The sequence below is a fragment of the Aythya fuligula genome, chromosome 1, assembly GCF_009819795.1.
Source record: "Aythya fuligula isolate bAytFul2 chromosome 1, bAytFul2.pri, whole genome shotgun sequence".
NCBI lineage: Eukaryota > Metazoa > Chordata > Aves > Anseriformes > Anatidae > Aythya > Aythya fuligula.
This window is the reverse complement of record NC_045559.1, coordinates 93740466-93765998: the sequence shown is the minus strand read 5'-3', so window position 1 is coordinate 93765998 and position 25533 is coordinate 93740466. Positions and strand designations below refer to the sequence as shown.

The 25533-nt window shown below is 40.2% G+C and overlaps 1 protein-coding gene across 4 annotated transcripts in view; it reads right to left on the bottom strand.

Annotated features, from left to right (window-relative positions):
• Positions 1 to 441: 441 nt before the first annotated feature.
• The window catches only part of LOC116488598 (OX-2 membrane glycoprotein-like), a 52818-nt gene continuing 27726 nt past the window's right edge, over positions 442 to 25533 (bottom strand). Inside the window, exons 6-8 of one of the 4 annotated variants that reach the window (XR_004253205.1) lie at positions 15339 to 15858; positions 13906 to 14045; positions 442 to 546 (exon numbers count right to left, since the gene is read on the bottom strand). The gene's annotated coding sequence lies outside the window, so the exon portion shown is untranslated. Of the gene's footprint in view, positions 547 to 3609; positions 4503 to 5247; positions 6569 to 13905; positions 14046 to 15338; positions 15859 to 25533 lie in introns of those variants that run through there. The other 3 variants (XR_004253203.1, XR_004253206.1, XR_004253204.1) reach the window with 3 other exon arrangements.

Below are 25533 nucleotides of genomic sequence, written 5' to 3'. Positions count from 1 at the left end.
ATTATCTGCCTTCGGAAATCATGCGTATGACATTTTATCTCACCCCTTAGTCCTCTTCAAAACAGCAGAGAAAAACAAAACAAAACAAAAACAAAAAAAAAAAAAAAACAAACAAAAAAGATAAATCCTTTAAAACTAAATGTCTCTGAAATTCCAATCAGTAAGTCTTAGTTTACTGGAGTTCTTAGATGACAAGCTGAGAATGACACCTTTTAGAATACAAAGATTAGAAAGCTCAATTTTTAGCTATATTTTTCTTCTAATGGGCTGACTTAGATAAGTAGAAAGCTGTCTCCCATAATCTTTGCTCAAAAGATCATGTCATGACTATGCTATTCTCTAGAGCATAAGGATAATGAGGAAAAAAATAAAAATGATTTTAATAAAAAAAAAATAATGCCACAAGTATTTCATTATTATACATGCTTTCTCCTGAAATTCTTATCCTAGCAGTACACTGTACAGATTTTCCTTACCTGTAAAATTAATCCTAGGTTCAGTAGAGCTTGGCTTGCCACAGCCTATCCAGGAACATGCTCAAGTGACCTAAAATAAAATTTGCTTTTGGTTAAATTGAATCTCACCACGTACTGTAAATTTGAAGGTGATATATAAATCTTTCATGTTACAGGTTCTTTTATCCTCTTGAAAACTGCCCATTCAAATATTTACTATGAACACCCATATACATACATACATATATTTATAAAACACTGAAACCTTCAGGCTTGATAAAAAGCCTTGTAGTTGGTTTCAGGTCTCTACTCATAACAGCATTCTATGAAAGCATAATTCAATACATTTTGCAATGTGCTTGCACATGTACAATATAATTAGCAGATAATGTCTCTAACATTGACTACTCAGCAACCACAGCAGGACAGAAAAACACTGTAAGGGGAAAAGTATTCCTAGCCATGTTTGTGCTTATTCACTAAATAAGATTTATTGAGTGTTTCCGTCAAATGACAATCAATAAACAGAATGCAAAAGGTTCTTTCTACTTATCAGCTATTGATTTTTTTTTATCCCATTTTAAGAAATATACATCTCTTCTTGCCTCAGAGATTACGGTTTATATTATTATTTAAATCCCAAATCTTCACTGAGACCTAACGCTGCTGAATGTTCCTTCCAGCAATCTGTGGAAGATAATTTAAAATTTGTCTTAAATATTTTACTCAGCAAAAAGGTCCAAAATATTTCGGTTTTACAAGTATTTTTTTTTCCACTGTTTGTTATTCACACGAAGTTTATTTGCTACATGGGATTTGTTTTGGGAGATGAGAAAGTTTAACAAGAGATTATGGGGTGTGTTCTTTCTGAATTCCCACACTTGGTTGTTAAAGACACTATATTATAAAATAATAATTCTAGCTGACAATTTCCTAAAGCCTAAATAAATACTTCTTAATTCTTATTCATTAAAAAGTCACAGAACATTAAAAAAAAAAAAAAAAAAAAAGAAAAAAGCAATTACAATTGGTTTTCGTGTTCCTATCATTGTTTTGTCATTGGAAGAAAAGAAAAAAATTACTTGAAGGCAACCTAAAGCCCAATCATTTTACACCTCTAAAAGAAAGGTCTTTTTGTAGGTCCTGAGGATGCTGTACAAATATGTACTGAAAAGCAATCAGTAGCTTGTATAGTTCCTATTTAGCAAGTTCAAAAAGATCCTACTTAACTGACAGAAGAAAAAAAAAAAAAAAAAAAAAAGCAAAACCGTTACCAAAAAAAAAAAAAAAAAAAAAAAACACAACAAAACAACAACAAAAAAAAACCACTAAATCAAATAACTGTATTTACCTACCATCCACAGGCTGCTTGTAAGGGATTCACAAACGATAACTAAAAAATTAAATAAATTTTGAGTAAATTAAATCTCTTCTCCAAAGCGTACAGCTATACTGAGAAGGGGATAAAAAGTACAAACTAGAGGAAATGCAAGACCAAGTATGGTCTTGCATGGGGGAATGGGCTTAAGTTGAGCCAGGGGAGTTTTAGGTTAGATGTTAGGAAGAGCTACTTCACTGAAAGGGTTGTGAGGCATTGGAACAGGCTGCCCAGGGAAGTGGTGGAGTCACCATCCCTGGAAGTCTTCAAAAGACGTTTAGATGTAGAGCTTAGGGAAATGGTTTAGTGGGGACTGTTAGTGTTAGGTCAGAGGTTGGACTCGATGATCTTGAGGTCTCTTCCAACCTAAACATTCTGTGATTCTGTGAAGTAAAACCCTGAAAGAATAGGAGGCTTTATTTACTGGGGTTAATTGACAGAAGGCTGCCAAACTCTTTCACCTGCATCAGCAGATGGAAATGAAGGCTAAAAATCTACAGGTGTGTACAGAGCAATATCATGTAATGAGCCTCTTCTGGTCAGTAAGATGGGAGGACTCTTGCCTAGAAATCATGGGCAGGCAGAAATACTACCTCAGTCAGTGACAAGTACAATTGAAGATCTCCCGCATTGTTTTCCCCAAGCTCAGTGACATGCTACTCAAGTGGCCTTGCGAAGAAAGCAAGAGAATTGGACTCAGATCCACTAGGTGGCAGGAAATTTTGCTTCAGAAACATAATTTTAGCAAACGTAGTTATGTTGTAGTTACACTAGCATGGTGAATAATCACGACCAGCTGATGAAGGAATAAAATTGTGGCAAATGTTGGTACAGATATTTGGGAAAACTGGAATGCTTTAGAGCAATAGGTAACATCCATAAGACATATTGCTTTCCAGTTACCCACAAAACTAATGTTCATCTGAGTTCATGGGATAAAGTACCCTGTTGTAAGTGAATGCAAAGAATTTGCTAAATGCTGACCAACAGCAGCAAAGTGCTAGCTATCCTACTGTGAACGCTATTAATACATTTCTGCTCAAAACTTGCTATTATTGAATGCTCTAAAATTTATTTCTGGTGTGGAATAGTCTGAGATTTTTAGCAAAAGGGCTCGCAAAGTAGAGGTCATCTGATCAAAGATTTTTAATATGACCTTCCCAAGTTCTTAAATATACCACCCAGGTATTCACAAGAATTGCTGCACCACTTGTATAAAAATCCTTTCTGGCATTGCAGATGAGAGTCTTCCTGAGCCATTTGACATCACAGTTAGATGCCACCTTGGGGCCCAGAGGCTCCGTCCCTTGAAACAGCACTGGCTGCTGACAGACAGATCCTTCCCTTCTCCACACTGCTATTTCCTCCCATACGCCTTTCTCCTACCTACGAAACTTTTCTTAAAAATCTTTACTGTTTTTTCCACTCCCCTCTACCAATTAGAAGATACAGACATACCTACTATTTCTTGCTCTAGAGTTGCTAGCAACCACTCTCTTCAGTGCACAAGCACTCTGATGATAGGGAGCTGTTGGATATCACATAGTTTTTATTACTTCTACTTATCCAAAGAAATCAAGCACTACAAGAAACATAAATCTTTAATAAAAGCTCCAGACTTTCAATACTAAGACCCAGAGTAAAGGTGACATACCAGAGTTTGAACACCGAGTTTAACAAACCTTTACAAAAGTGAAGAAACAGAGAGAGGATATATTTATAATTATTTTCATTATTTCAATTATGACATATCACTACCAAAAAAACAAACAAACAAACAAACAAAAGCTTTACTTTTGAAAATTATCAAGAACTGTGAAGTAAACAATAACCTGAAATAAATCTAAAATAACAGAAAAGATCTTTGAGAAGGATGACAGGAAAACCTTCTCGGTATATGTTACATTTTTTCTCTCCAAACTTAGATTTCAGAGTTGGCTGAGATATAGACTGATATTTATATTGGACGAAGAAAGTGGATTTTAACAATCTTCCTAAAAATGAAGGAACCAAGAAGTCTTGATTTATCTGCAATGAGCATCCCATACAGAGATAAGATCTGAAAGTGGACAAGAGAAGTCTTGCATACTGAGAGAGAAAAGAAACTGATCAGTGTCATGGAGAGCATATAACAGACCCCACCACCACTATGATTTTTCTCATATTTTTCTTCTTTTATAGGATTTGATGCCAGTGACTGTCCAGTAGAAATTCAAGTTCAAAGAAACTCTGAATACGTAACTAATATTGGTAACTCCTTGATCATATACTGTCCAGTCCATTACTGCAAGGAAAGACCCTTCATCCAGTGGTGCAAGATAGAGGCGCATAAATGCGTGCCACTGGATAACAGCAAAGCAGAATGGAATTCCACTGTGTTTATTCTGAAGTTTTTCGCCATTCACCAGAATGATAGCGGGATGTATCGCTGTCAAGCAGTAACAGGCAACTTCTTCAGCGAGAGCAACGAAATAAAGGTTATTGTTGAAGGTGAGGCCCCTGCGTTACTAAAGAGCCCTTTTAAACAAATGGATTCCATGTACAGGAAAGTTCACTCATGCTGCACAATGGCTTCTCCGAACAAGTTTGTCTGGTGTCGTAGGAATAGCACAAGATCAGTTGTGCTGGTACTTACCACATTCTTCATGCTTCTATCCTGCTTCTCTGTGCTGGGGAAAGAACAAAATAAAGAAATAAAAGGAGGATCTGGAAGAGAAAAGCAAAGCTGCTGACACCTAATGGCCATTAGTGAACTACTTGATTATTTAAAAATATTAATTGGAGCAAAGAAGACTGGTTATGTTTTATAAGGACTAGACAGTATACAAATGGTCATGTATTCATAGTTGGCAATGCCACACAACAGCAAAGAGGACATAGAAAGTCAAGCCTCTTGCTTAGAATAATCTTGCAACAGAGTAATAAAGTATAGTTTTGTACCCAAGAAGTTCAAGAGCAGGAAAGATCACAATACCTTTAAATGCTCTTAAGGATTTAAGTGCAAGCCAGACATTCCTATGAATTTAAACAGTTGGGATGCCAAGTCTAGATTATGGCGAGCCACGTATGCCCTCCTCAACATTGCTTTGCAGCTATAAAGTGGTCTGTGCAGCTATGGTGTCCTATTGACCCCAGGTAGCTGAGTTATGAAATTGTTCTGTTGCTAGTTCCTCTCCTGGTAAGTTAATGGACTTTAATACCTTGTTTATTGACACAGGAAATGCTGTAGCAAAGGGAGCAATGTCAAAATTTATGGTTGTAATGTGATAGCAGACACAGTATTTCCCCAAATAACATGATACAGGCTTTCCTTGGATGTGAGAAGAGCAGAAGACATCCTTGAGTGACTACAGAATGCTATATTCACAAATACCATTCCATGAATAAGTGATGTAATCAAGCATTTGCAAAATATTTCTTCTCTTGTTCTATTTATTTGAATGCCAGAGGTCTGAAACACAGAACTGCTCTGTCAGCTGTGGGAGACCAGCACTTCATTCTTCTTCTCCCAAAATACTGCGCCCTTTGCTGGATTTTGTTCCCTCTTCCACCATCAAGCTAAAGGAGAGGTTTGTTGAGACTTCAGTGTGTGGTGCAGAGTACACAACTGCAGAGCAAAATATCAAGTTGCTGATTCATTTCCCTGTCTTTTTTTTTATTTTTTTTTTTCAGAAAAGTCTGAGAACATTATCACAACTTCATCAGAAAGTAAGTTCTGATTCTTATTTCCTTTTTAAGAGGAGGGAAAAAATTTGTGTTGCTATAAATTTCCTAAGTAGGTTGTTTTACATAGGACAAATCAAAACTCATTGCTGAAGAACCATTGCTTTCTTCCTGCTTGAACAAAATACAGTCTCTCAAGTGTCACAGTTTTCAAGCCCACAACTGTCCAGCAGATAGCAGTGACAAAGACAATTAAATTACCTCCTGCTGTGGTAATCTATACTTCCAACATGCTCTTTAATACCCCAGTGACACATATGGTTTACACTTACAGAACATTAGGAATCACAGTACACCACCACTTTAACATACCCTGAAGTATGTTTTTTTACTCACAGTTGGTTATTGTTACCAGTACAACTACTGTGAACAGCAACTCAAGCCCATATAGGGTTCATTTGCTCTGTCTGTTCTGTGATGCTCTTTCTGCATTTCCTGCATCAGAAGGCAGCAAACCTCAAAACTGTGCATCAAGAATCCTTATTTGTAAGAAAGTTCAGTAACATAAATTAGGCATATGACTATCAATACCTTTCTCACACAGTTTTCATTCCCTTGAGTAGGATACAAGGACAGTTCCTACATTCTAATGCATTTCCCCTGATAAAGTGATTTATTTGCTGAATGATGCCATGGGTGTATACTATAACAGCATTAATTTCCAGGCTTGATCATCACATATTTTCATTACAGCTGATACAAACTTGTCAAAAAGCTTCTTATTTTTGTTCTTGCTGTTGTTTACAGTGCAAAGACTACAGAAAAGAAGACAGACCATAACGTTAAAATATATTGGAAGTTTAGAGCAGTGCTTTAATTCTGATCCTTTGTTTCTGCCAGCCTTGTGCCATGCATCATTTTTCAATGACACTTTCCATGCACTTTTCCTTCCAGTACCTTCATGCTTGGTAATATACCAACGAAGATGGTTATCCTGTGAACTGATTGCTGTTCCAAACTACAGAATGCTTTAGTTATATTAAGAAGTCAGTTGCATCAGAAAGAAGCAATGCTGAAAAAAAAAAAAAAGTTAAATATTATTCTATTATTTTATGCTAATACATGTTAATGCAATTTTAGATACCACTAGTATATCAGAAGAGTCCCAAGAACCTGGAAAAAACAAGATATTGCACATTATTTATTCTTCAGTATCCGTGGGTCTATGTTGTCCATTCATCTTCATATGCATGTTTTCATGTCTCAGAAGGCATCATGGTGAGGAATTTTACCATATAATTTTTTTTAGTGTGTATTTTATCACACTTTTTTTCACAGTTTAAAGTTCCATTCAAAGCTCTACTGTAATCCCCTAGTAATTACCCCATTTAATTTCTGAGATGTCTTTGTCAAGTGCACCAGTTAGGGTACTGAATTTTTTTAAAAATAATTTGTCCTAAGTATTGTTCCCTTCCAGAGAGACCAGGACTGGAAATAAAGTGAGAACAAATCAAATACTCAGACTTCATAATAATTGGAATTCTTTTTACTATTTTTTGAACACCAACTCAGAAATAAATAGGACTGTTAGCCATATAAATGCAATCAAGTTCTACCCAGTTACTTTTCTATATTTCTACTTTTCTTTCTGAAGTATGAACTTGTTACAGTATTAATCTCTCCTGTTTTATGGGAACTCTTACACAGCTTCCATGCTCTAAATCAAGAGTAGATTTTGGAGTTCCCCATGTCTTAAATTAAGTAATTATTTGCCTATTATAATCCGATGGATTATTTTATTTTAGGAAAATGAAATTATTTCCTCTTCCAAAAAATTTAGCATGTTTTCTTATAAGGTGGCTTGGTGATTTTTCCATGCTTTTTCACTGAATAGAGAGAAAACTAGCCGGAAGTACACTGGAAATTTCACTATTCCTCTTCAGAGAAGCTCTGAGGAGCACAGAGCATGCATTCTAAAAACATATTGTTTTATTTTGATTTGTTTTTATCAGAACAGCAATTCCTAAATCCAGTTTGGAAATAGATTTTTATTCTTTGAGGTGCACTCAATAAGGGAAGGACTGCTTTACTAGTTAATACTCTTTCCATGAGCAGAAAGGCATCATCTCAATGCTTATTTATTGAAACATCCTTTTTTTTTTTTCTTCTTCTTAGCAAAGCAAAAGAGAACTCCATTGACACCGCAGAGACTAGAGAGCCTGGTATGTTTAAATTTTGCCATTACTGAAACCTGAAACTGCATAATCATATACTGAGAACAAATTTTTGTGTACTATAAAATGTGGAGTAGGATGAGGGACAGATTTAGTGACCCTCTTGGTGCCTGTACAGAATGACTTCCCTGGTGTGAGATATCCCCTTGGTTGAGCTGAAGAAAGGAATTGAGAGTTGTATCCACAAAAGTACTTTAAGCATCTAAACTCCTGTTAAAATGTATTAATTTGTAGGCCTGTTCCAGTAAGAATTTAGGTACATCTGTTGATGTACCTCTGTTGACCTGGTTTTGAATGTCTGCATAAGACAAATGATGCACAGAGTAAGAAAAATGATTGAAAAGAATTTCCTGTGTTGCTAACATCAACTCACTCAGCTCTTGTAATCAGTTCTAGAGAAATTAAATGGGCAGAAGGCAGAACATGAAAGATGCCACAGGAGCTGACAGCTATCAGTCACAAGGGAAGTATTGGCAGGGATTGAAGGCCACCAAACAGATTGCAGAGCTCCCAAAGGGAGAGATGGGAGAAAGGAAATTAAAAGCAGTAGATTCTAAGTGGTTAGAAAAATGGATGTCAAAGAGGATTTCTTTAGAGAGAGATGAATTTATGGAGGAATTTGCAGATTTTGGGAGAAGAAGAAAGATTTATTTGGAGAGTAACAAGACAAAGAGGATAAGAGGCAAGAGATCAGGAAATGGGAGAATGGGTGTAATCAGGATAAGATAGTTTGGGATTTGGAGGTGAAAGTAAATAAGATTTAATAGGACTGTAAGGAAAAGCCTGAATGAGTGGTACAGAAGTGCTCTCACAAGGATAAGCCAGTTTTTCCTTAAGTTGAAATCAGGCAAGGAAAGACATGACTGAATTTGGGAAGGGAAATGGAGAAAGGCTAGAGATACATGTGGTTTATAACTTATTTCAAAGATCAGCAGAAAATCCAATGATCAGATGAGTCCAATGCACCTGAGTTCAAAAGCAGTTTTAAAGGGACACAAAAAAAGAGAGTAAAATTTATATGCCCCCTTTTTAGCAGGAGCACAAGCAATAACCAGATACGCACAGAGCTATACCCTGTTCTGCTTTTCACAGGTCAGAAGTCCAGCAGCTGTTCCATCCCACACTGCTGGGACAACTCAAGCTTCAGATGAAAGCTCTTTGCTTTACTGCTCTATGGCTAGCCCACAGCAGCTCTTGTATGCCAACACAATTTATGACAATGATGTTCCTCGCTGGAATGCTAAGAGGACAGCACCTAATGCACCTAATGATCCTTCCATCCCAGCTTCACCTGAAAGCCCAGATGTCCTCATATATGCTACACTAAATCATTCTGCTTCTGCAGAAAAATGCCAGAGAAGGGAACTGCCTGTAGAAAATGAATTTACAGAATATGCCTCCATTAATGTAAATAAATAAATATAACAAGGACTTCTCCAGACTACCATTTTGCATGCTGTCTTAGATCTAGCTTCCCTCCAGGATGCTGTTCCTTTATCTCCCAGGAAAACTTCCTTTTTGTTTAGAAGAACCCGTTACATACCGGAATTCAAAATACAGTCCATGCTGTGTGAATGGGTGGGTATTTCCATTGTGAATTTGTCTCTTAAAGGGGAGAATAAAAAGAAACAGTCAGCTTTTTCATTCTTCCTTTGTTCAGGACTCTGCTTCTAGTTTGACCTTGATTTGGTTGTGGTTTGAATATAGACAAAGGAGAAGAGGAGGTTTTTCCTAGGATATAAACATGTAAAATGAATCCATGAGGAGGACAATACTGAGACAGATTAATTCCTCCCAGGTAAATGCTAAGCATGTGTGTGGGACATTTTTTTTTTTCCTGAGTTTCTAAGATAATCATCCCAAGGCTTCTGTTTTTCATTCCAGTTTGGCTCCTTGAAAAATTCTCTGAATACCATGAATGTCTAATCTTCATATTAACCAAAATCTTGTTAACACTCATTTGCTTGTTTCTCATGGGGAACAGGAGGAGGAAAAGGTTGTTTTCCTTTTACAAAGAAGTCAGAAGATGTGTGACAAAATGTCAAAATACAGTGTTCTCTTTTTTTTGCTATTGGTGCGATGATTGGTTAGTTAAGTTAATGCATATTGCTTTTGTCCATGATGAATCAAAGGAAATAAATGATGAGCAGCAACCGACCACAGCCAAAATCAAAAACTTCTGTTCACTAGTAGCTGTGTGCAACTGTGTCACACTTAGCTTGCTACCCAGCACTGGCAGAAGAATATCATTATATTTCATACTCAGGTTCATGGGAAAGAAGATAAATGCCAAAGCACCATTTGCAGTTTGAGAAGAATGCTCACACCCTTCTTTTGCAGCACTGTGCAGCTAGAGCTTGGATACCACACATCTGCTCCTGCAAAATAATGCTCTGAAAAATTACTCTTAGCAATGTTTGCACCAAGAGGTTTACAGAAGCAAATGGGCAGTCTTCAAACTGGTTAAAAATTTAGACCACAGTTGAAAAGGAAGGATATACCAGTCCTCAGGGTGCACATAACACACCAGATAATTTATGCTAAACTTAGTAGGAAAAAGTCAGGCTCCTCTGTCTTCATAATTTACCTTGGTACAGTTCCAGCTAACACCAAAGCTGTTATCAGATACATATTAACCCTGGTATATGGATAATTTAGATGGTTTATTATGCTTATGGCTCACTTGTACTTCATCCCCCTTCATCTCCTCCAAACCCAATCATCCATCTGTGTGGAGAAAAATCAATGGATTTCTGCACTGGTAATTAGTTCAGGCCACAAGGTATGTTGACCTTTTTTTTTTTTTTTTTTTTTTTTTAATATGTAACTTATCAATCCAATAAATCACTGATAAACCTCATTAAAAAAAAAAAAAAAGTGTGGAAAAATATCTCCTAGAAAAATTCATTAGCTTACATATGAAAGAGACAGTTAATTGCATTTATTGCACAGCTGATAGAGGCAACAATATTTTTTATAGATTTCAGAATACAAAGAAACTGTCTCTCTGAAAGAGCTTCTACCTCAGTGGTCTTAAACTGAAAAACAAGGACAGTCATTCAGTGAAGAGAAAGCCTCAGCAAAAGGCATCAAACTTCTCTAATTTCTTTCTATGACCTGGACACTGGCCTTGCAGGCAGAAAGGGAAAAGGCCATCCTTTCAGGAACAAGTACAAGTGAAACCATATGTTTCTCACGGATGTTTTGCAGTATAAATACTCCGCTCATACCATAGTACATAGAGAGAAGAGTCCAAAGTCCCTCTGAGAGATGAAGGGGTGCTGGGTTACAGGCAGGTTATCTGTGTGACTTCCCAGCCAGCTCTGAGGTGCATTCACCCACGCACACACAGCTTTCCCTCTGTCACCCCAGCCAGCCAAAAGCATCAGCAGCTCTGCTCAGAGCAGCCCTAGGATGATGCCCTGGTGACCAAGAGCTACAATGAGACTGAGTGCATGCATGAGAAGTACTGCACAACCCCCAGCTGCAATGCTAGTGAGATCTGAATGTGACACGTTTTACCTTTAGAGCAAGGCATGGCTTAAGAAGAGGTCCCCAGAGAGTCAGGTTTGATTTGGGAGATGAGATTTTTGTAGATAAACAGGAAGCACCTTACCACCTTACCATAAAATGTGCTAGCGTAGAAAAGCAAAGCACAGGAGTCTGTGGTAGGTTCTTTTTTTTTTTTTTTAAGCAAATACATTGAGAGTCTGTCTTTTGAAGGAGGGAAGCAAGAGGTGTTGACTGAAACCATCTAACATTTCAGTCACGAATTTCTGTGTACACTTTCAGTCAAGAATTTTCATGTTCATCTTAATAATCTAGTGTACCTCTCAGAAACACAATGGTTACATTTGAGACATGACACCTAACAACAGTTGTGCTAAGGGTCAGTGGATGGCCTTCGAATTTTCTGGAGTAGCATCCTACTGACAGGGCAGGACGCCAGCGGAAGCAGTGCCGTCTCACAACTTGTTGCATGTGCTCAGTGTGTGACTGAAAGAAGCCAATACCAGTGTTAAATCATCCACATGACCACTATAACCCATTGAAGAAAGCAAACAGGCATGGGATGCATTCTGTGGGGGACGTACAGCACCTGTGCAGCCTCACGAAGATGTAGCCCAAGGGCATCCAGCCTACACCACATAATTTTCTACTTCTTGACTTCCCTTTTCTATTTTTGCACCAAATACACGGTGCAGGTATAGTCACACAGGAAGCCCAAAGAACACAAAGCTGTGCTGCTCTGTTACACCCACACACAAACATGGAAGGAAAATAGCAAAGTCTGCGGAGCTGAAGGACTGTAAGTGCATGTTACTGCTCTTCATCATGATCCAGTGCCCTTTTCCTGCAGGGGAGGAACATGCAGCTGCACTGCCTGGTTACTCTCTCCCGAGCAAGGCTGCACAGTACATAAGTCTCTTACAAGCATACATGGAACAAATGGGTTCTTAGACTGTAAAACACACCAACCCTTCTAGTTTCATTTTCTCCAGTTATTCCCTCAAAGACTCTTGCTTCTAAGAAAAACAAAACAAAACAAAACAAAACATATATATATATATAACAGTGTCAGGTTTATTCATTTCCCTACTCTTGGGCCCCAAAGATCTATGGATCTATGAGATGGGACTGCTTCTGGCAAACAACAAACTTTGCCATACTGCTAGATCAAGCGACAGTTTGCCAAGCCTTGCTTCTCCAATTACCTGTTTTGAAATATTTCTCCCCCACACCTCCACAATATTCTGCCCCCCATTTTGTATAATAAGGTGCACAAGCAGTGAGGAGTGTGCAGAAGGAAGTGGTACAGCTAAAACTACTTGAAAGATGAAGTTTGCATCTCTGCATAAAAGGCATAATCTTGCATCTGGGATCTTCCCAAAATCCACCGCTAACATTCCCTGGGTCTCCCTATAATCTGTGTCTTAAGGGGAAACAGGGCACACAAACACAGGGCTGAGCCCTGGCACCAGGCCACACCACCAGGCTGGGTGCACAACCAGGCTGAGGGGAGAGGCAAACCTCCATTTCCACGCCTGGCCTGTTCCCCAGCCTGCTCCCTGCAGTGGGTTCCCCATTCCGCGGCCTCCACAGATCTGTTTCCCTACTCTGTTTCAGATCAACAAACACCAGCCCAGGCAAATGGGAACCACAGACAGTGGCCAGGGATGAGAGACAGGAGCAGATCTCGGTGGAAAACAGAGCAGGAAAAGCATACCTGAAGGGGTGCACAGAAAAGGATCGCTAAGGAGAACCACCAGCACCTAGTGGACAGCAGAGTTTTCTGCTGAGCTTGAGATGTAAACAACTGCATGTCCCTCAGTAGAGGCAAGGACTTGTGAGGTTAAGAACCCTCATTTTTGAGTGAGTTTTAAGTGGTGACTAGTATTTTTCAAAAACAAACAAACAAAACAAAACAAACAAAACAAACAAACAAACAAAACCCTACACCGGAGGCAGGCCTGCTCATGTGATCAGTTCCTGATCACCTAATGAAAAGGAAATGCCTAGGAATCAAGTAAGCCCAAAGGCTGGATGGTTTCCATCCACACAGGCCAGCGGTAAGTCATCTGTGTGAATCAACTGCACTCATACCCTTTCAGTTTCACACAAGTGATCTTACTATGCCCTTGAAGTTCCAAACCACTGTAATTTACTACCTACCCCGAAACCCAACTTCAAAGTCCTATTCTGCTTTCTCCCTTCCTAATGTGCACACACATCTGCAGGGATCCACAAATAGAATACTGCTGCCATAGTTACTGTAACATAGAAAAAGAAATGGAAAATCAATATTGGAAACATCATTAAGAGACTGACCTTTTAACTGTTATGAATCTTGGCCTGTGAGACAGAGGACTTCATGTTATAATGAACCTGTATAGTTAATTATATACGTTTTGTGTCATTAATTTTAGTCTTTGTGTTGAGAGGAGACTTGCTTGGTCAACTGTCCAAGTTCGGAGTATACATGTAGAATATGCTTGGCATGAGGTGTCAGCCAGCTGAGAACCTGAGACTGATCATTTTGCATCAACTCAAGAGTAGCACTTTGCTGCCTCAAGCTAGTGCTGTGGCAGCTAGGTTTTCATCAAGTGACCTTTATTCACAGACTCTCTTTTAAGATGAGATTTCCTAGATGAGCCAATTCATATGCATTACTTACTACATGTCTCTGTGCGTAGTGTTTCTGGGACTCCACTCAACACCAGTGCTGTGCCATTTTCTGCAGCTCAGACACCACCACCGCTGAGACAAAAGCCTTCCCTCTGATAGTGAATCACATGCTCAGCTTTCACTCTGCACCTTTGGAAGGGGGAAAAGTAGTCAGAGGCAGGCATGTTCAACAAATACATTACAAAAAGGAACTTCATAATACTGTGGTTAGAAACTGACAGTAACTAACAAATAAACTCTCCCGTATATCCCAGCAAGAAATTGTGGTTGAATGCCCTAAGACCCAACACTTCCTAAAAATCAAGCTGCCTTGGCTAATACAGCCCTCTTAAACAACCTATCTATCTATCTTTCCATCTGAAACTGTGGCTAATGACATCTGTAGACTACTTGACCCCCCCAGGTTGGGGCAGTATAGGTAGGAAGGCACACGTACTGCCTATGTAGCATTTCTACACATAACCAGATGCACCAACATATATCTGGTGACTGAGACCTGCAACCGTGACCACATTTCTTCAGGTCTCAGCACCGTTCACTTTCTGTTCATGGAGAACCAGACCTCTACCTAACACAAAAGGACTCACCATGACCAGAAGCTATGGAGCTACTTCGCCTGGCACTACATGGTGAATAGATGTTTAAGTTTTACAGACAACTATTCTTCAAATAGGGCCCAAGATAATCCATAAAGTCACTACTCAGATTTCTGGATGCAGCCTCAGAGGTTTAATGGATTACATTTGCTTTTTCTCAAGTAACCTATTCTACAACAATTTCTACCTTGGTAAGAGAGATCTGCTTGTCAACTTCATGTGTACTGAGAAATTCACCTACTTTCTACTATTTCTGGATTATGGGAAGGATGGTGAAGCAGAGGTGGCTTCTGCTATTTTTTTTTTCTCCTTTTTCAAGCTGCTAATACCCAGAAATATATTACTTAAAGTTCATATTAGGGATTTAGCCTCACTTTGCTGTATTTTCACAAATTCTGCAGAGGCCCAGAATCTTTTGGAAATGTCATCTCATCTAGATTTAATAAAATAAAAATAAAAAATAAATTACTTCCTTTGTCTATGCCCTAATCACTGACAGCTGTGGTTTTCTGGAAGCAGTAACTTCAGTAGACCCCTATTTTCTCAAGAAATTTGCATTTAAAAGATAACTACAGCAGCAGCCTCTAACACAGTACGAGAGTAAGAGGCAAAAGCACACCTTACATAATTTGTGGTTACAGAATCACGATGAGCTCCCCAGCCAGGGACCTCACGGTTGCACACAGTGGTTGGTTATCTCTCTCAGGGGCTGAAAAACCCAGTGATCTACTGGCTTCCTCTTTGCCTGTCTGGCAACAGGCTTTAAGTGGTCTCACATGTAAGCATGTGATGGGAAGCAACATGTACTTTGATTTTATACACCTACTTTTCTTGACGAAACAAAGGTTGAGTAAAAACAGCTCTCAGTGCCCACACAAGGCTCTCATGTTCCAGGGTGGTGTTTCTTCTTTCTTGTAAGAGCTTCAGAGCTCTAATCCCATGAAAGAGAAACAAAAGACAAGACAGAGACAAGACAAAACTGTGAAAGTAATTGGCTGATCTTAAATTAAGGGATAGGGTGCCAAAAAGCAAATTCAGAATGGAAGCGAACAAAAGCAGAGCAAAAACTCAACCCTGAAATCCTGGGGACATCACATTCCTTTGCAAAAATCTCCAAGTGGTGCAGCCCTTGCTGAAGTGCAGATTTCCATGCTGAAGTGCAGATTCCCACTGCGCTGTACAAGCTGAGAAATTCACAGGGAGAGATTTTAACTGGTTCAGGTGGCTTCATTTTTTCTTCTTTTGAAGAGTTTTGCAGCATTGGTCTGTTGGCAAGAGGATACCCGGTATCAGAATTAGCACTTCAACATCTTTCACTAGCAGAGAAGGCCCTGGGAACTTTTTTCCTAGTAAGAAAGAGAAGAAACATAGGTCAACCCTGAAGTAGCCTTTGGAACACACTTCCCAACATGCTGTACAAAAAATGCACCCATTTCTTATAAAGGAAATGTGTTAACTGCTTGGAAGTCAGACAGTTTCTGGCTCAGTTCCAATAATGAAACAGAACTGCCTTCTTGAGAGCCATACGCTCCCATGTTTGGCTCTAATATGGTACGTGTACTCTTGACAAAGCCACGTAGAGCTATACTTAAGATCACAGATCTCACTTGGATAGGGCCCTCTGGCCACCCCACGGGTCCAGCCTGCAGTTCATCGGGAGTGAACTTTATAAGTACACGCTGGGTACTTATCAGCCCTCTGCCTTTCCTGTCTAGAAAATTAAAGAAATGACTTTTGCAGAGTAAAAGAAAAGAGAAAGCTGGTTGGGAAGGACAACATAACCTGACGCAAGATCACAATACTGAAAGCCATTACCTGCGAGAAGAGGTCAACCCCTAGCTCCCCACACCTTCCTTTCAGGTAGTTGTAGAGAGCAATGAGGTCTCCCCTGAGCCTCCTCTTCTCCAGACTAAACAACCCCAGTTCCCTCAGCCGCTCCTCATAGGACTTATGGTCCAGGCCCTTCACCAGCTGGAAGGGCCTCAATTTCCAGCGCCTTGATTTCTATTCCAGCATTTTATAATGACTACAAGTAGAAGCTTTTCCTATCATTTAGCCTAGACATCCTTCCATGAACCTAGAACCATTACTTCCTACTCTGTCTCAAGTGGAAATGGAGAATATTTTCTCCCACCCTTTTTACAGGTGTGCATTTGTATATTTGAAGACATCACATCTCACACTAGACTGAATGACCTCAAATCTTTCAACAGACCCACCAACAGTCTTGCTTTTGTTCTCTCTGCTCTCTCGAATTGGTTGACATCTTTCTTGAGGCACAATGATTGAAAAAGCAGAGTCAACACCCTGGAGGATTCTATTTTTCTAAATCAGCAACACCGTTTTCAAATAATTCCTTATTTGAGAAAATAATAATAGTAATAATAATAATAATAATAGCAAGAACAACAACAACAATAAAGTTGTGCCCTGTGCTAGATAAAAGATTGTGAGTTCATTGATTTGGAAACAGCATTCTTGCTCCAGAAAACAGACAGGTTAGCAAGCTTTGACCATAGCATTAAAAAGTCAGTTATAAGGTCATAGTATTAAGGGAAGTATGGGCTCTTTACACATATAAAAATTAATTTTCAAATTATACACATTGATTTTGGCAGAAGTCGTGACAATCCTGAGCCTCGACATGCCTGCTAATACCTACTGCAGAGACTGGAAAGAGGAGCCAGCACCATACTTTCTTCCTTCCCCTGCAGATGTGACATAATATCTTTTTACCTTGGAAAACAGATAAACGCATTCTGATTAGGCCAAATATTTAACTGAGCTCTTTCAGTGGTGAGTCTGCATGCAAATATAGCAGCGATAAGAAAAGGAGTAACAGCTTTAAACTAAAAGAGGGTAGATTTAGATTAGACATTAGGAAGCAATTCTTTACTCTGAGAGCGGTGAGGCCCTAGAACAGGTTGTGCAATCCACATTTTCCCCACCTCCTGGAGGATTCACTAACCACCTCTGGCTTGAGCACCTAGGTGCTGACCCCACTCAGGGGCTGATGCCCTGGCCCCAGGAAGGCACCTGATGTCCGGGGCAGCCAGGACCTGCCCTACCAGCCAGGGAGCCCCCTGCCCCCTACCCCTGAGTCAGGCAGGGGAAATCATCTGCTTTTCCGCACCTCTGCTGCGAGGTATGTGGTGATTTTCCTGGGGAAGAGGGCAGGTGGGAGAGGAAGAGGATATAAGTAATAAAGACACATCAATCTCCTGTTTTTACTTTATCTCATTACCACAAAGGGTAAGGTGGAAAGTACCAGACTTTTAAAACACAATATTGTTTTTCATTTTCTATATGGATGGAAATTTTGGATGAATGAGTCAAAGCACTCTACTTCCTCTAGGAACTGTTCTTACAGTGCAGTAACAAAAATCCTGATAACCTGACAAGGCTTGCAACCTTCCCTGAAGACTGGAGTTGGTCAGGATTTCTTTCTGTATATAAAGCATCTGGAGAGTAGGCAGCACTCAGTGGCACAGTGCCACTGCTTGGGCACCAGACTAACCTAATAGTTGTTTCCAATCAGTTAAGTGAGGGTGAAGACTCACCAAAAATAAAATAATCATAATAATGATAAAAATAAAAAATTGGAAGCTTAGTTGTTTGGCAACTTCCAAAAGTGAGATGTTGAAGTACTTTTCAGTCTAGATGAGGCTGGAATCAGCAAAATCAGCAAGAAAAACCTGTGCTACCCAGCCATGTTCTGGAAAAGAGAACTCAGACCCGAGGATGCAGGAGCGTTGTGTCCACTTGGCTAAGAGAGGGCAGAATGCTTGTCGTGCCTCGCTTGTCTTTCCCCCAGAGCATACTGCATCCTGCCTCTCTCTCTCTCTTTTTTTTTTTTGTTTTTGTTTTTTTTTTTTAATGTTAGTTGCTCGGCAGAAGACAGGTTTTGCTAACCACTAGATGGCAGAAAGCAGCAGGGATTGAGCACGGGCACAGCTGTGTCCAGCAGGACCCCCAGCTACGTCAGGCCACTGTGTCCCTGCTGCCAGCCAAAGCTGGCTCCTAAATTTAGGAGCTCTGTGCTCCTAAATTCAACAGGTGCTGCGCTACACCCAGCAAACCTCAATTAATTTCCTCTTTTTTTTTTTTTTTTTTTTTTTGTTGCTTTTTTTTTTGGGGGGGTGGGGTTGGGAGAGAGATTTTGGGGGTTCTTTGGTTTTCCCTTGTATTCTCACAGTGCTCAAAGAAGATGTGCCACCTATTTTGAGATGGCAATGAAGTGTGGCATGGTGGCTGTGTGTGAGCAGTCTGATCTTTTTAGGAGAGAGCAGGTGCTTTTCTGCAGTTCTTTGGAAAACAGGACAATGTGCCACCAGACAAAAGTGGCTTTCATTTATTAAGAACGAGACAAAACTTATGTTCCTTAAATTATATCCTCAATTTCTCACCCTCTTGTGCCTCATTCTCCTAAAATACTATATGTCTAAAGAGAAAATCCCACAAAAATGTTAAAATTTCAGAGTTAGGCACGTTTACTCCACACATTTTTTAACAGTATTTGAATTTTGGCTGAGGATAACACTAATTTTCTCAACCAAAGAACACCAAGTGCAGTGAGTGATGACAAATCCATTTTAAAATACGGATTCAATTTCAAGTCTTTTCTCAAAGTCTATGCTTTTTAAACACCCTGGTGTTAGTGAAAAACCTTGACATCTAAAAATTTATGTTCCAGACAGAAAAAGAGCAAGACTTTTATCAATACCCCCACCATCTCCTACCTGTCTTTACCCAGAGGAGCCCGCTACAAAGATGAAAGTTGTTCCATCTCTGCCCTGAGCCCTGCCTGTGCCTGGCTACATGAAGCCAAGGAAAGAAGTTGCACATCTTTCATTTTGGTGACTCTCTGAACGCCAGAGCTCCCAGTCCCTACCCTGTTAACAGGCTGCCTTAACTGCAGGGCTTTCTTCTACTTCTACAAATTAACTGCTAAAGTAATGGTCTTTCTTTGGATTTTCTTACAAGAATGTGTAAGGAATACTGACTACACTTCTGTCCAGGGCATTCTCTGCTCCCTTCTAGCTTCATATCTGACAAATGCAAGGTTTCAAGACATGTTCATTTTTCCTCTGTTTCTTTTTCCTTAAGAAAGTAACTAACTAAAACAAAATAAAACCTTATCTGTCACACAGGACAAAATCAAACATCTCCAAACAGACCTTATCATCTTCCCACTGGACCCAGACTCTCATGTGTGATTCATCCCACCTGTTGCAGACACCTGAAGTAGAATAGTGCATCTGTGTTAACTATCAACAGGCCCCCTTAAGACTCATGGAAGGAAAATGAATCATATAACAATTCATACATGTTACCGTTAAGTGGGCACTGAATCACACCATAAATGTCTGATTCATGCCCCAACTATGAAGAAAGCCTTCTCATCCACAGTGGGACCCAGCGACTTGACTATGTTCACCAAGGAGAACACAACCTCCTTCATCCTGCTGTTCTATGCCTATTTTCCATCAACCACAAGCCTCCTTTCCAACTGTAGTGAAGTGCTCCACCTGGATAATCTCAGGCAAGATTAAGAAGGATATCTGCTCACCTGATCTATATGTTGGGTCTGAGTTTGATGCACTGAGTCTAGATCCAGAACTGAAGATCTTCAATTAATGTTAATTTATGGACGTCCTGTTACAACAACAGATAAAAAACTGAGCAGGAAGCAAAGGTACCATGAGCTGCTGCATAAAGTACTTGTCTCAGCCTGTCAGAAACAAAGGAATGAAAGAAACTGCTCTATAGCACTGTTCCAAAGAGTTCAGAGGCAGCAGCAAGTGCGACAGACAACACGAGGAAGGTGCCAATATGAGAGCTGGAGCACATCCCTCCATAACATAGAACAGAGTCACCTTCTCCCCCCTGAACATGAAGGTGGCAGCAAAGAGAAGTCAAAGATTTGTATGAGACAAAAGCTCCAGTCCAGCCCTTAGGCTTCTGTTTCTCTGATCCTTGTAGCATCTACATCAAGATCACAGGCTTTTAGGTAAACAGGGAAAAGTAGGATGTATCTGACAATAGTTTTCATACCAGGTAATAACAAATACAAAGGTTAGTGGTGGTGAGAGTTTTGATCCCAGCTTTCTGTCACACAGAAAAATAGTTTGGTTACAGCTGTTCCCCAGGATACTCTGGCATAAACAATTCCTAAGAACTCATAGAAGAAGAATTCACAAAGACGAGTGGAAAGGAAGAAAATGAATAATAAAAGAAAATAATATTTTTTATAGTTAACATACACAGAACATGCCAGAGTAGCTGGAGCTAGTGGAACAGACATACCATATTAGCTGCAGCAACTGCAGTTAACCCCTTCCCATCATGGAAAAGGACAATTCCTATATAATATGTGGAGGCAGGGAAAATTCCCTGGCATGATTTACTGCTAGAGGAGCTCTATTAAAATCACTGAAAGATAACCACTAGAAACACACAGCAAGTATCAATGTAGAGAGTGAAAGAAAACCATGGACTAAATCCTGATCTATGACTTCTCCCCGACTTCCTTACCCATAAACAGAGCTCCTGGAAAAGCCATCAGAGCAATGTCCTTGAAGTCAGGGGATCAGTAGGCCAGTCACTTAACCCTCTTTTACAAATTACAGAAGTGGAGGTGAAAGATGCAATAAAGGAGGCAAAAAGTAAAAGATTTACTCAGGGTCCACCAAGTAGATCAGCACGAGCACATGTAAGAGGAGCAGAGCCTATGGTTTGTAGTGGGCCCTTGGGATCAGCAGCAGGACTGCAAAGTGAGAGAAGCCTCCCTGCAATTACTAGTCGGATCCTGTAAAATGCCTTACCCAAAGGACTGTCCCAGCGAGGCATGCAACGTACATCTTTCTATAATCAGAAAACACACTTATTGCATTTAACTATCACTTATCTCCCAAAGAATAAAAAAATAAACATACCCTATGAAAGGGCCCCAGAAAACTGTAATTTGCCCATATACAAAGGAGGAAGATTATAAATTTAAGCCTGAAAATTTTAACATGATGTCTAAAATTAATCTCCCTAGCATTCTCTTAGTTCTTTTTCCATACATAAACGTCCTTTAGATAGCTAGCTATTCGTCCAGAATGACGGCTCTATTACCAGCTTATATATCTTTTATTAATAGTTGCACAGGATTAGATTATCTTTAAATTTCTGATCTTACTTTCTCTGTTTTTTCATTCTTAAATGCTAGACATACTTTCTAGCAGGTTAGTCTGTAACTGTATGTTATGACAGGCTATGTTTTGACAAAGCTCCTATTTTTGAAGTAGGACACAAATTCCTACTGGTAATCCCACCGCTGCTTGCACACTGCTACTAGAACAACACTTCGATGTTGTTGAAACCATTTGATGCCTTAGAGCAAACTGCACATGCAGAGAGGATACCGTGCCCTTCAACCATTTTTCTTTCCTATAGAGCTTCAGCCACTGGTGATGGCAACCAAGACATCTGCATTCCTGAAGGAAAATGACTGTGGCCAGTGAGAAAGCTTCATTTAGAGGTGAGTTTTGCAATGAGCCATGATAAACATACTCAGCCCCCACTTACACATACAAGACTGGGACTGCAGAGGCTGAGGCCTGCTGCCCATCAGGCCAAGGCAGCAGGGCTCTGTGTGGCCTCCTCCAGCCAACGTGGCCAACAGTGGGCAGGGCTCACAGGAAGACTCGAGACCTCTCATTAGGTTATCTGATCCAGCACACACCTCTGGTGCAACTTTAGATTTCCTACAGGGTTACTCAGGAGCCACAAACCTACGGCAACAGCTACAGCTGCCTAAATTAACAACGCGGAGTAGACAGGGAGTCAGACCCATGTCATGTGTCATAGGAGCACTACGGTGTTTGTAGGTCTTCCAAGACAAACAGATCTGAATAATGAAGTCCTGGTTTTCCTTCTAGGAGTGGTCACTGCACTGTGGCCCTTCCCAGAGAGGAAAAGTTAGGATGAGAAATAAACATTTTTTTTTTTTCTGGGACTGTCCAGAACTCGTAAAGGTCTTTGGGAAAACAAGCAGACACTATGCAGATGTTCAGGTACAAAAATAGAGGCTTTAATGTACCTCCTCTCAAAACCAAAATATTTTTCTCTTGTCAGCCCATCTTTGTTTTCCCTAAATCTGCCACAGATGTGTATTTACTCCCATGTGGCTGATAAAAGAGCTATATTCAGGGCATCACGCACACAGAGCAATGCCCTACAATTCTTACACATGCAATGTGTCACCTCAAAGTAATTGCTTTACTACTTTGAAATGACAGGCTTGGACTCTGTCAACAGCCATGGGCAGAGGAGAGGGGTGCAGAAGAGCAGCTGGCACTGTCACCTGCATGGGACAACTGAGTGCCACTGATATCTCCACTGCTGGGCCACAGCGAGGTGTCACCCTGTGCCTGTGATTGAATGCTGGGGCTTGGTCTGATAACAGTCTGACAAAGCCAACCCAGCCTCTTGAGGCGGGAGAAGAGTCTGGAAAACCTCTAGAAGTATGAAAACTATTTTTGTCTGAACAAGCGGAAAAAGTGTTTCACAGTGTTGTCCCAAAGGCTGTGTGCTCTGGAGTAGCCCAGAGGTGAAGGGGTGCTCAGGAGCAGCAGCAGGGGATAAGAAGACACAGGCCTTTGAAGCACTCATAGCACTGAAGATCACTGAAATGACATCTCGAACAACCAGAAAGTATGAGTGTTATCTATTTTTGTCACTGAACAAGGGAGAGTCCCTTGGGTAAAACATAGACTAAGACTTTCGCTCACACGCCCAAGGAGGCCAGAGACGGATGATGTGTTACCATCTGGTCTGGTTCTAACATTTCTTAACTTCCATCCACATAATGGCATAATGCTGTTTTTCCTATTATTCATCCTGTTATCTGGCCAGCCTCCTTCTTTTGGGATCTCCTTTCCGCTTTTTAATTTCAAGAGCAAATAGTGCTCTCACTGGCAATCTCTCAGCTCTTTCCTTTCTCCATGCAATTATCTTCAAACCCTCAGCACACAGTGGGAATTCACACACCCTTTTCCTATGCAGTGCTCACTGCCCTTCCACCAGGGTGGTCCTCAGTGCCCATTCCTGTTAGTTTCCACAGTCCTCTCTAATCTGTTCAGAACAGACACTGTCTTCAATGGACAAACACCCTCTGTCATGTTGCCGACTGAGAAAAACTTCCCATCAGCACTCTGAGGGCAGTGTGCCTTCCCTTCAGCTCCCCAAAATGTATTTTCAGCCTCACTCAGTATTTTGTGGTGCCACCAAATTCTGGCCTAAGCAAATCCCAGGAAACTCAACAAGTAGCAGCCAAATGCAAATGCAATTACTCAGTAACCAACACCTGGGTTTGGACATTTCAAGCACAGCTTTCAGGAAGTCCCCCTTTCATTTAATATGTCAAAGTAAATCGAAACAAACTGGTTTTTTCTGGACTAATAATTCATCAAATAAAAGTTCATAGAGGCTTGCAGGACAGTTCAGAAAATGCTAATGCATTGGTTTAATTTGGCTTTAATGAGGCTTTTCTATCTCAATGAGGAGAACTGCAGCTCAGTTCTCGAACACAGTTGGTCACTGTTACCACAGACGTGACCTCTATGGGACAGATTGCCTCTTATCCGGTCAACATGGAGTTCTGTGCAGGGCAGCCCAAGTACACATTCCCTTCCCAAAAAAAGACATTCTTTGTGGTCCTTTAAGGCCGAGCATATTAACAGTTTTATCTGAGCATCCCATGAATAGTATTTTAACACCATAACACTTCAACACCAAGTATTTTTGCATAACTAAAAACTGGACTGAAGACATAACCAAGAATTGACACTCATCTTGTTTGAGCTTCCTACGTTTGAACTTCAGCCTCTGGATGGAAGACTTTCTACTACAGTGTTTGCTGCAATAAACATCCAGGATGTTTATCATCTGTGTGTTCCTCCAAGGGGTTATAGCAAAAGTCATCCAAAACCATTTATCTCAGACAAATTCAAGAATCCGGTCTCATAGGGCTAGTTCAGTACCTCTGAAGCCCAGCCTAAAGCATACTGGACACCCATTCAGCAACACTACAATATAGTATCAATCAATGCCTGCCACCCCTCTTTGTATGAGCTGAACAATAAATCCAGGTAACTGAAGACCACAACATGGAAAATATGTGACTGTTTTATGCCAGTAATTACTGTTTGCTTTACAGAGAAAAAAAAATAATCTTGCCCCACCTTAAAATAACTAACTAAATAAATTAAAGAAACAAAACTAAAACAACAGAAATCTCACTGAAATGAAATAGGAAAAAAAAAAAAAAAAAAAAGGCGGTTTAATACCTTACAACCACAAGCTCTACACAATATGAACCATCAGAAAGACTAAAGAATGAATCCTCACATCCTCACTGTAGGCCTTTATTTCCTGAACTAAGATGTTGTGTGTGATGTACGTGTTCTCACTTGCACAGGAGCTAGAGATGCCTCCGCAGCTTGAATTACAGAGTAAGACAGCACCTTTCAGCAAGAGAAGAAACAGTCTGTGCTTCTTTCTCTGTGTTGTGGCTGATTAGACAGGGAATATAGCAAATACTGAGCTAAACTGAGGACCCTGGAACTCTCTTGCCAGAGCAAAGATACTGGGGTTTGCTTTGCCACAGGTAGATCTCTCTCCAACAAATATCCTGTTTTACCTGCTCGCAGGCAGACCCTATGGAGGGTACCACATACTCCAAACATGGGCCAGTCCCACTGTTCAGTGGTCTGTACTCCTGGAAGCTGCTGGTTTGCCAGCTCAGTAAAAAGAAGTAAAGCTACTTCTTGTCTAAATAAATATCTGATGACAATGCACAGTGCCAGTAACAGAGCTACCACCTATATCTACAGGGTTGTACCTGTCTCCAACTTTGGCAAAACACTGGGATTCATGTATCTGTCATCTCCTTAGGATCTATTTCAATGCAGGCTCTCTCTGGGGTTTCCTGTAATCCATCCGTTTGACAGACTTTCCTGGAATATCAGTTTGAT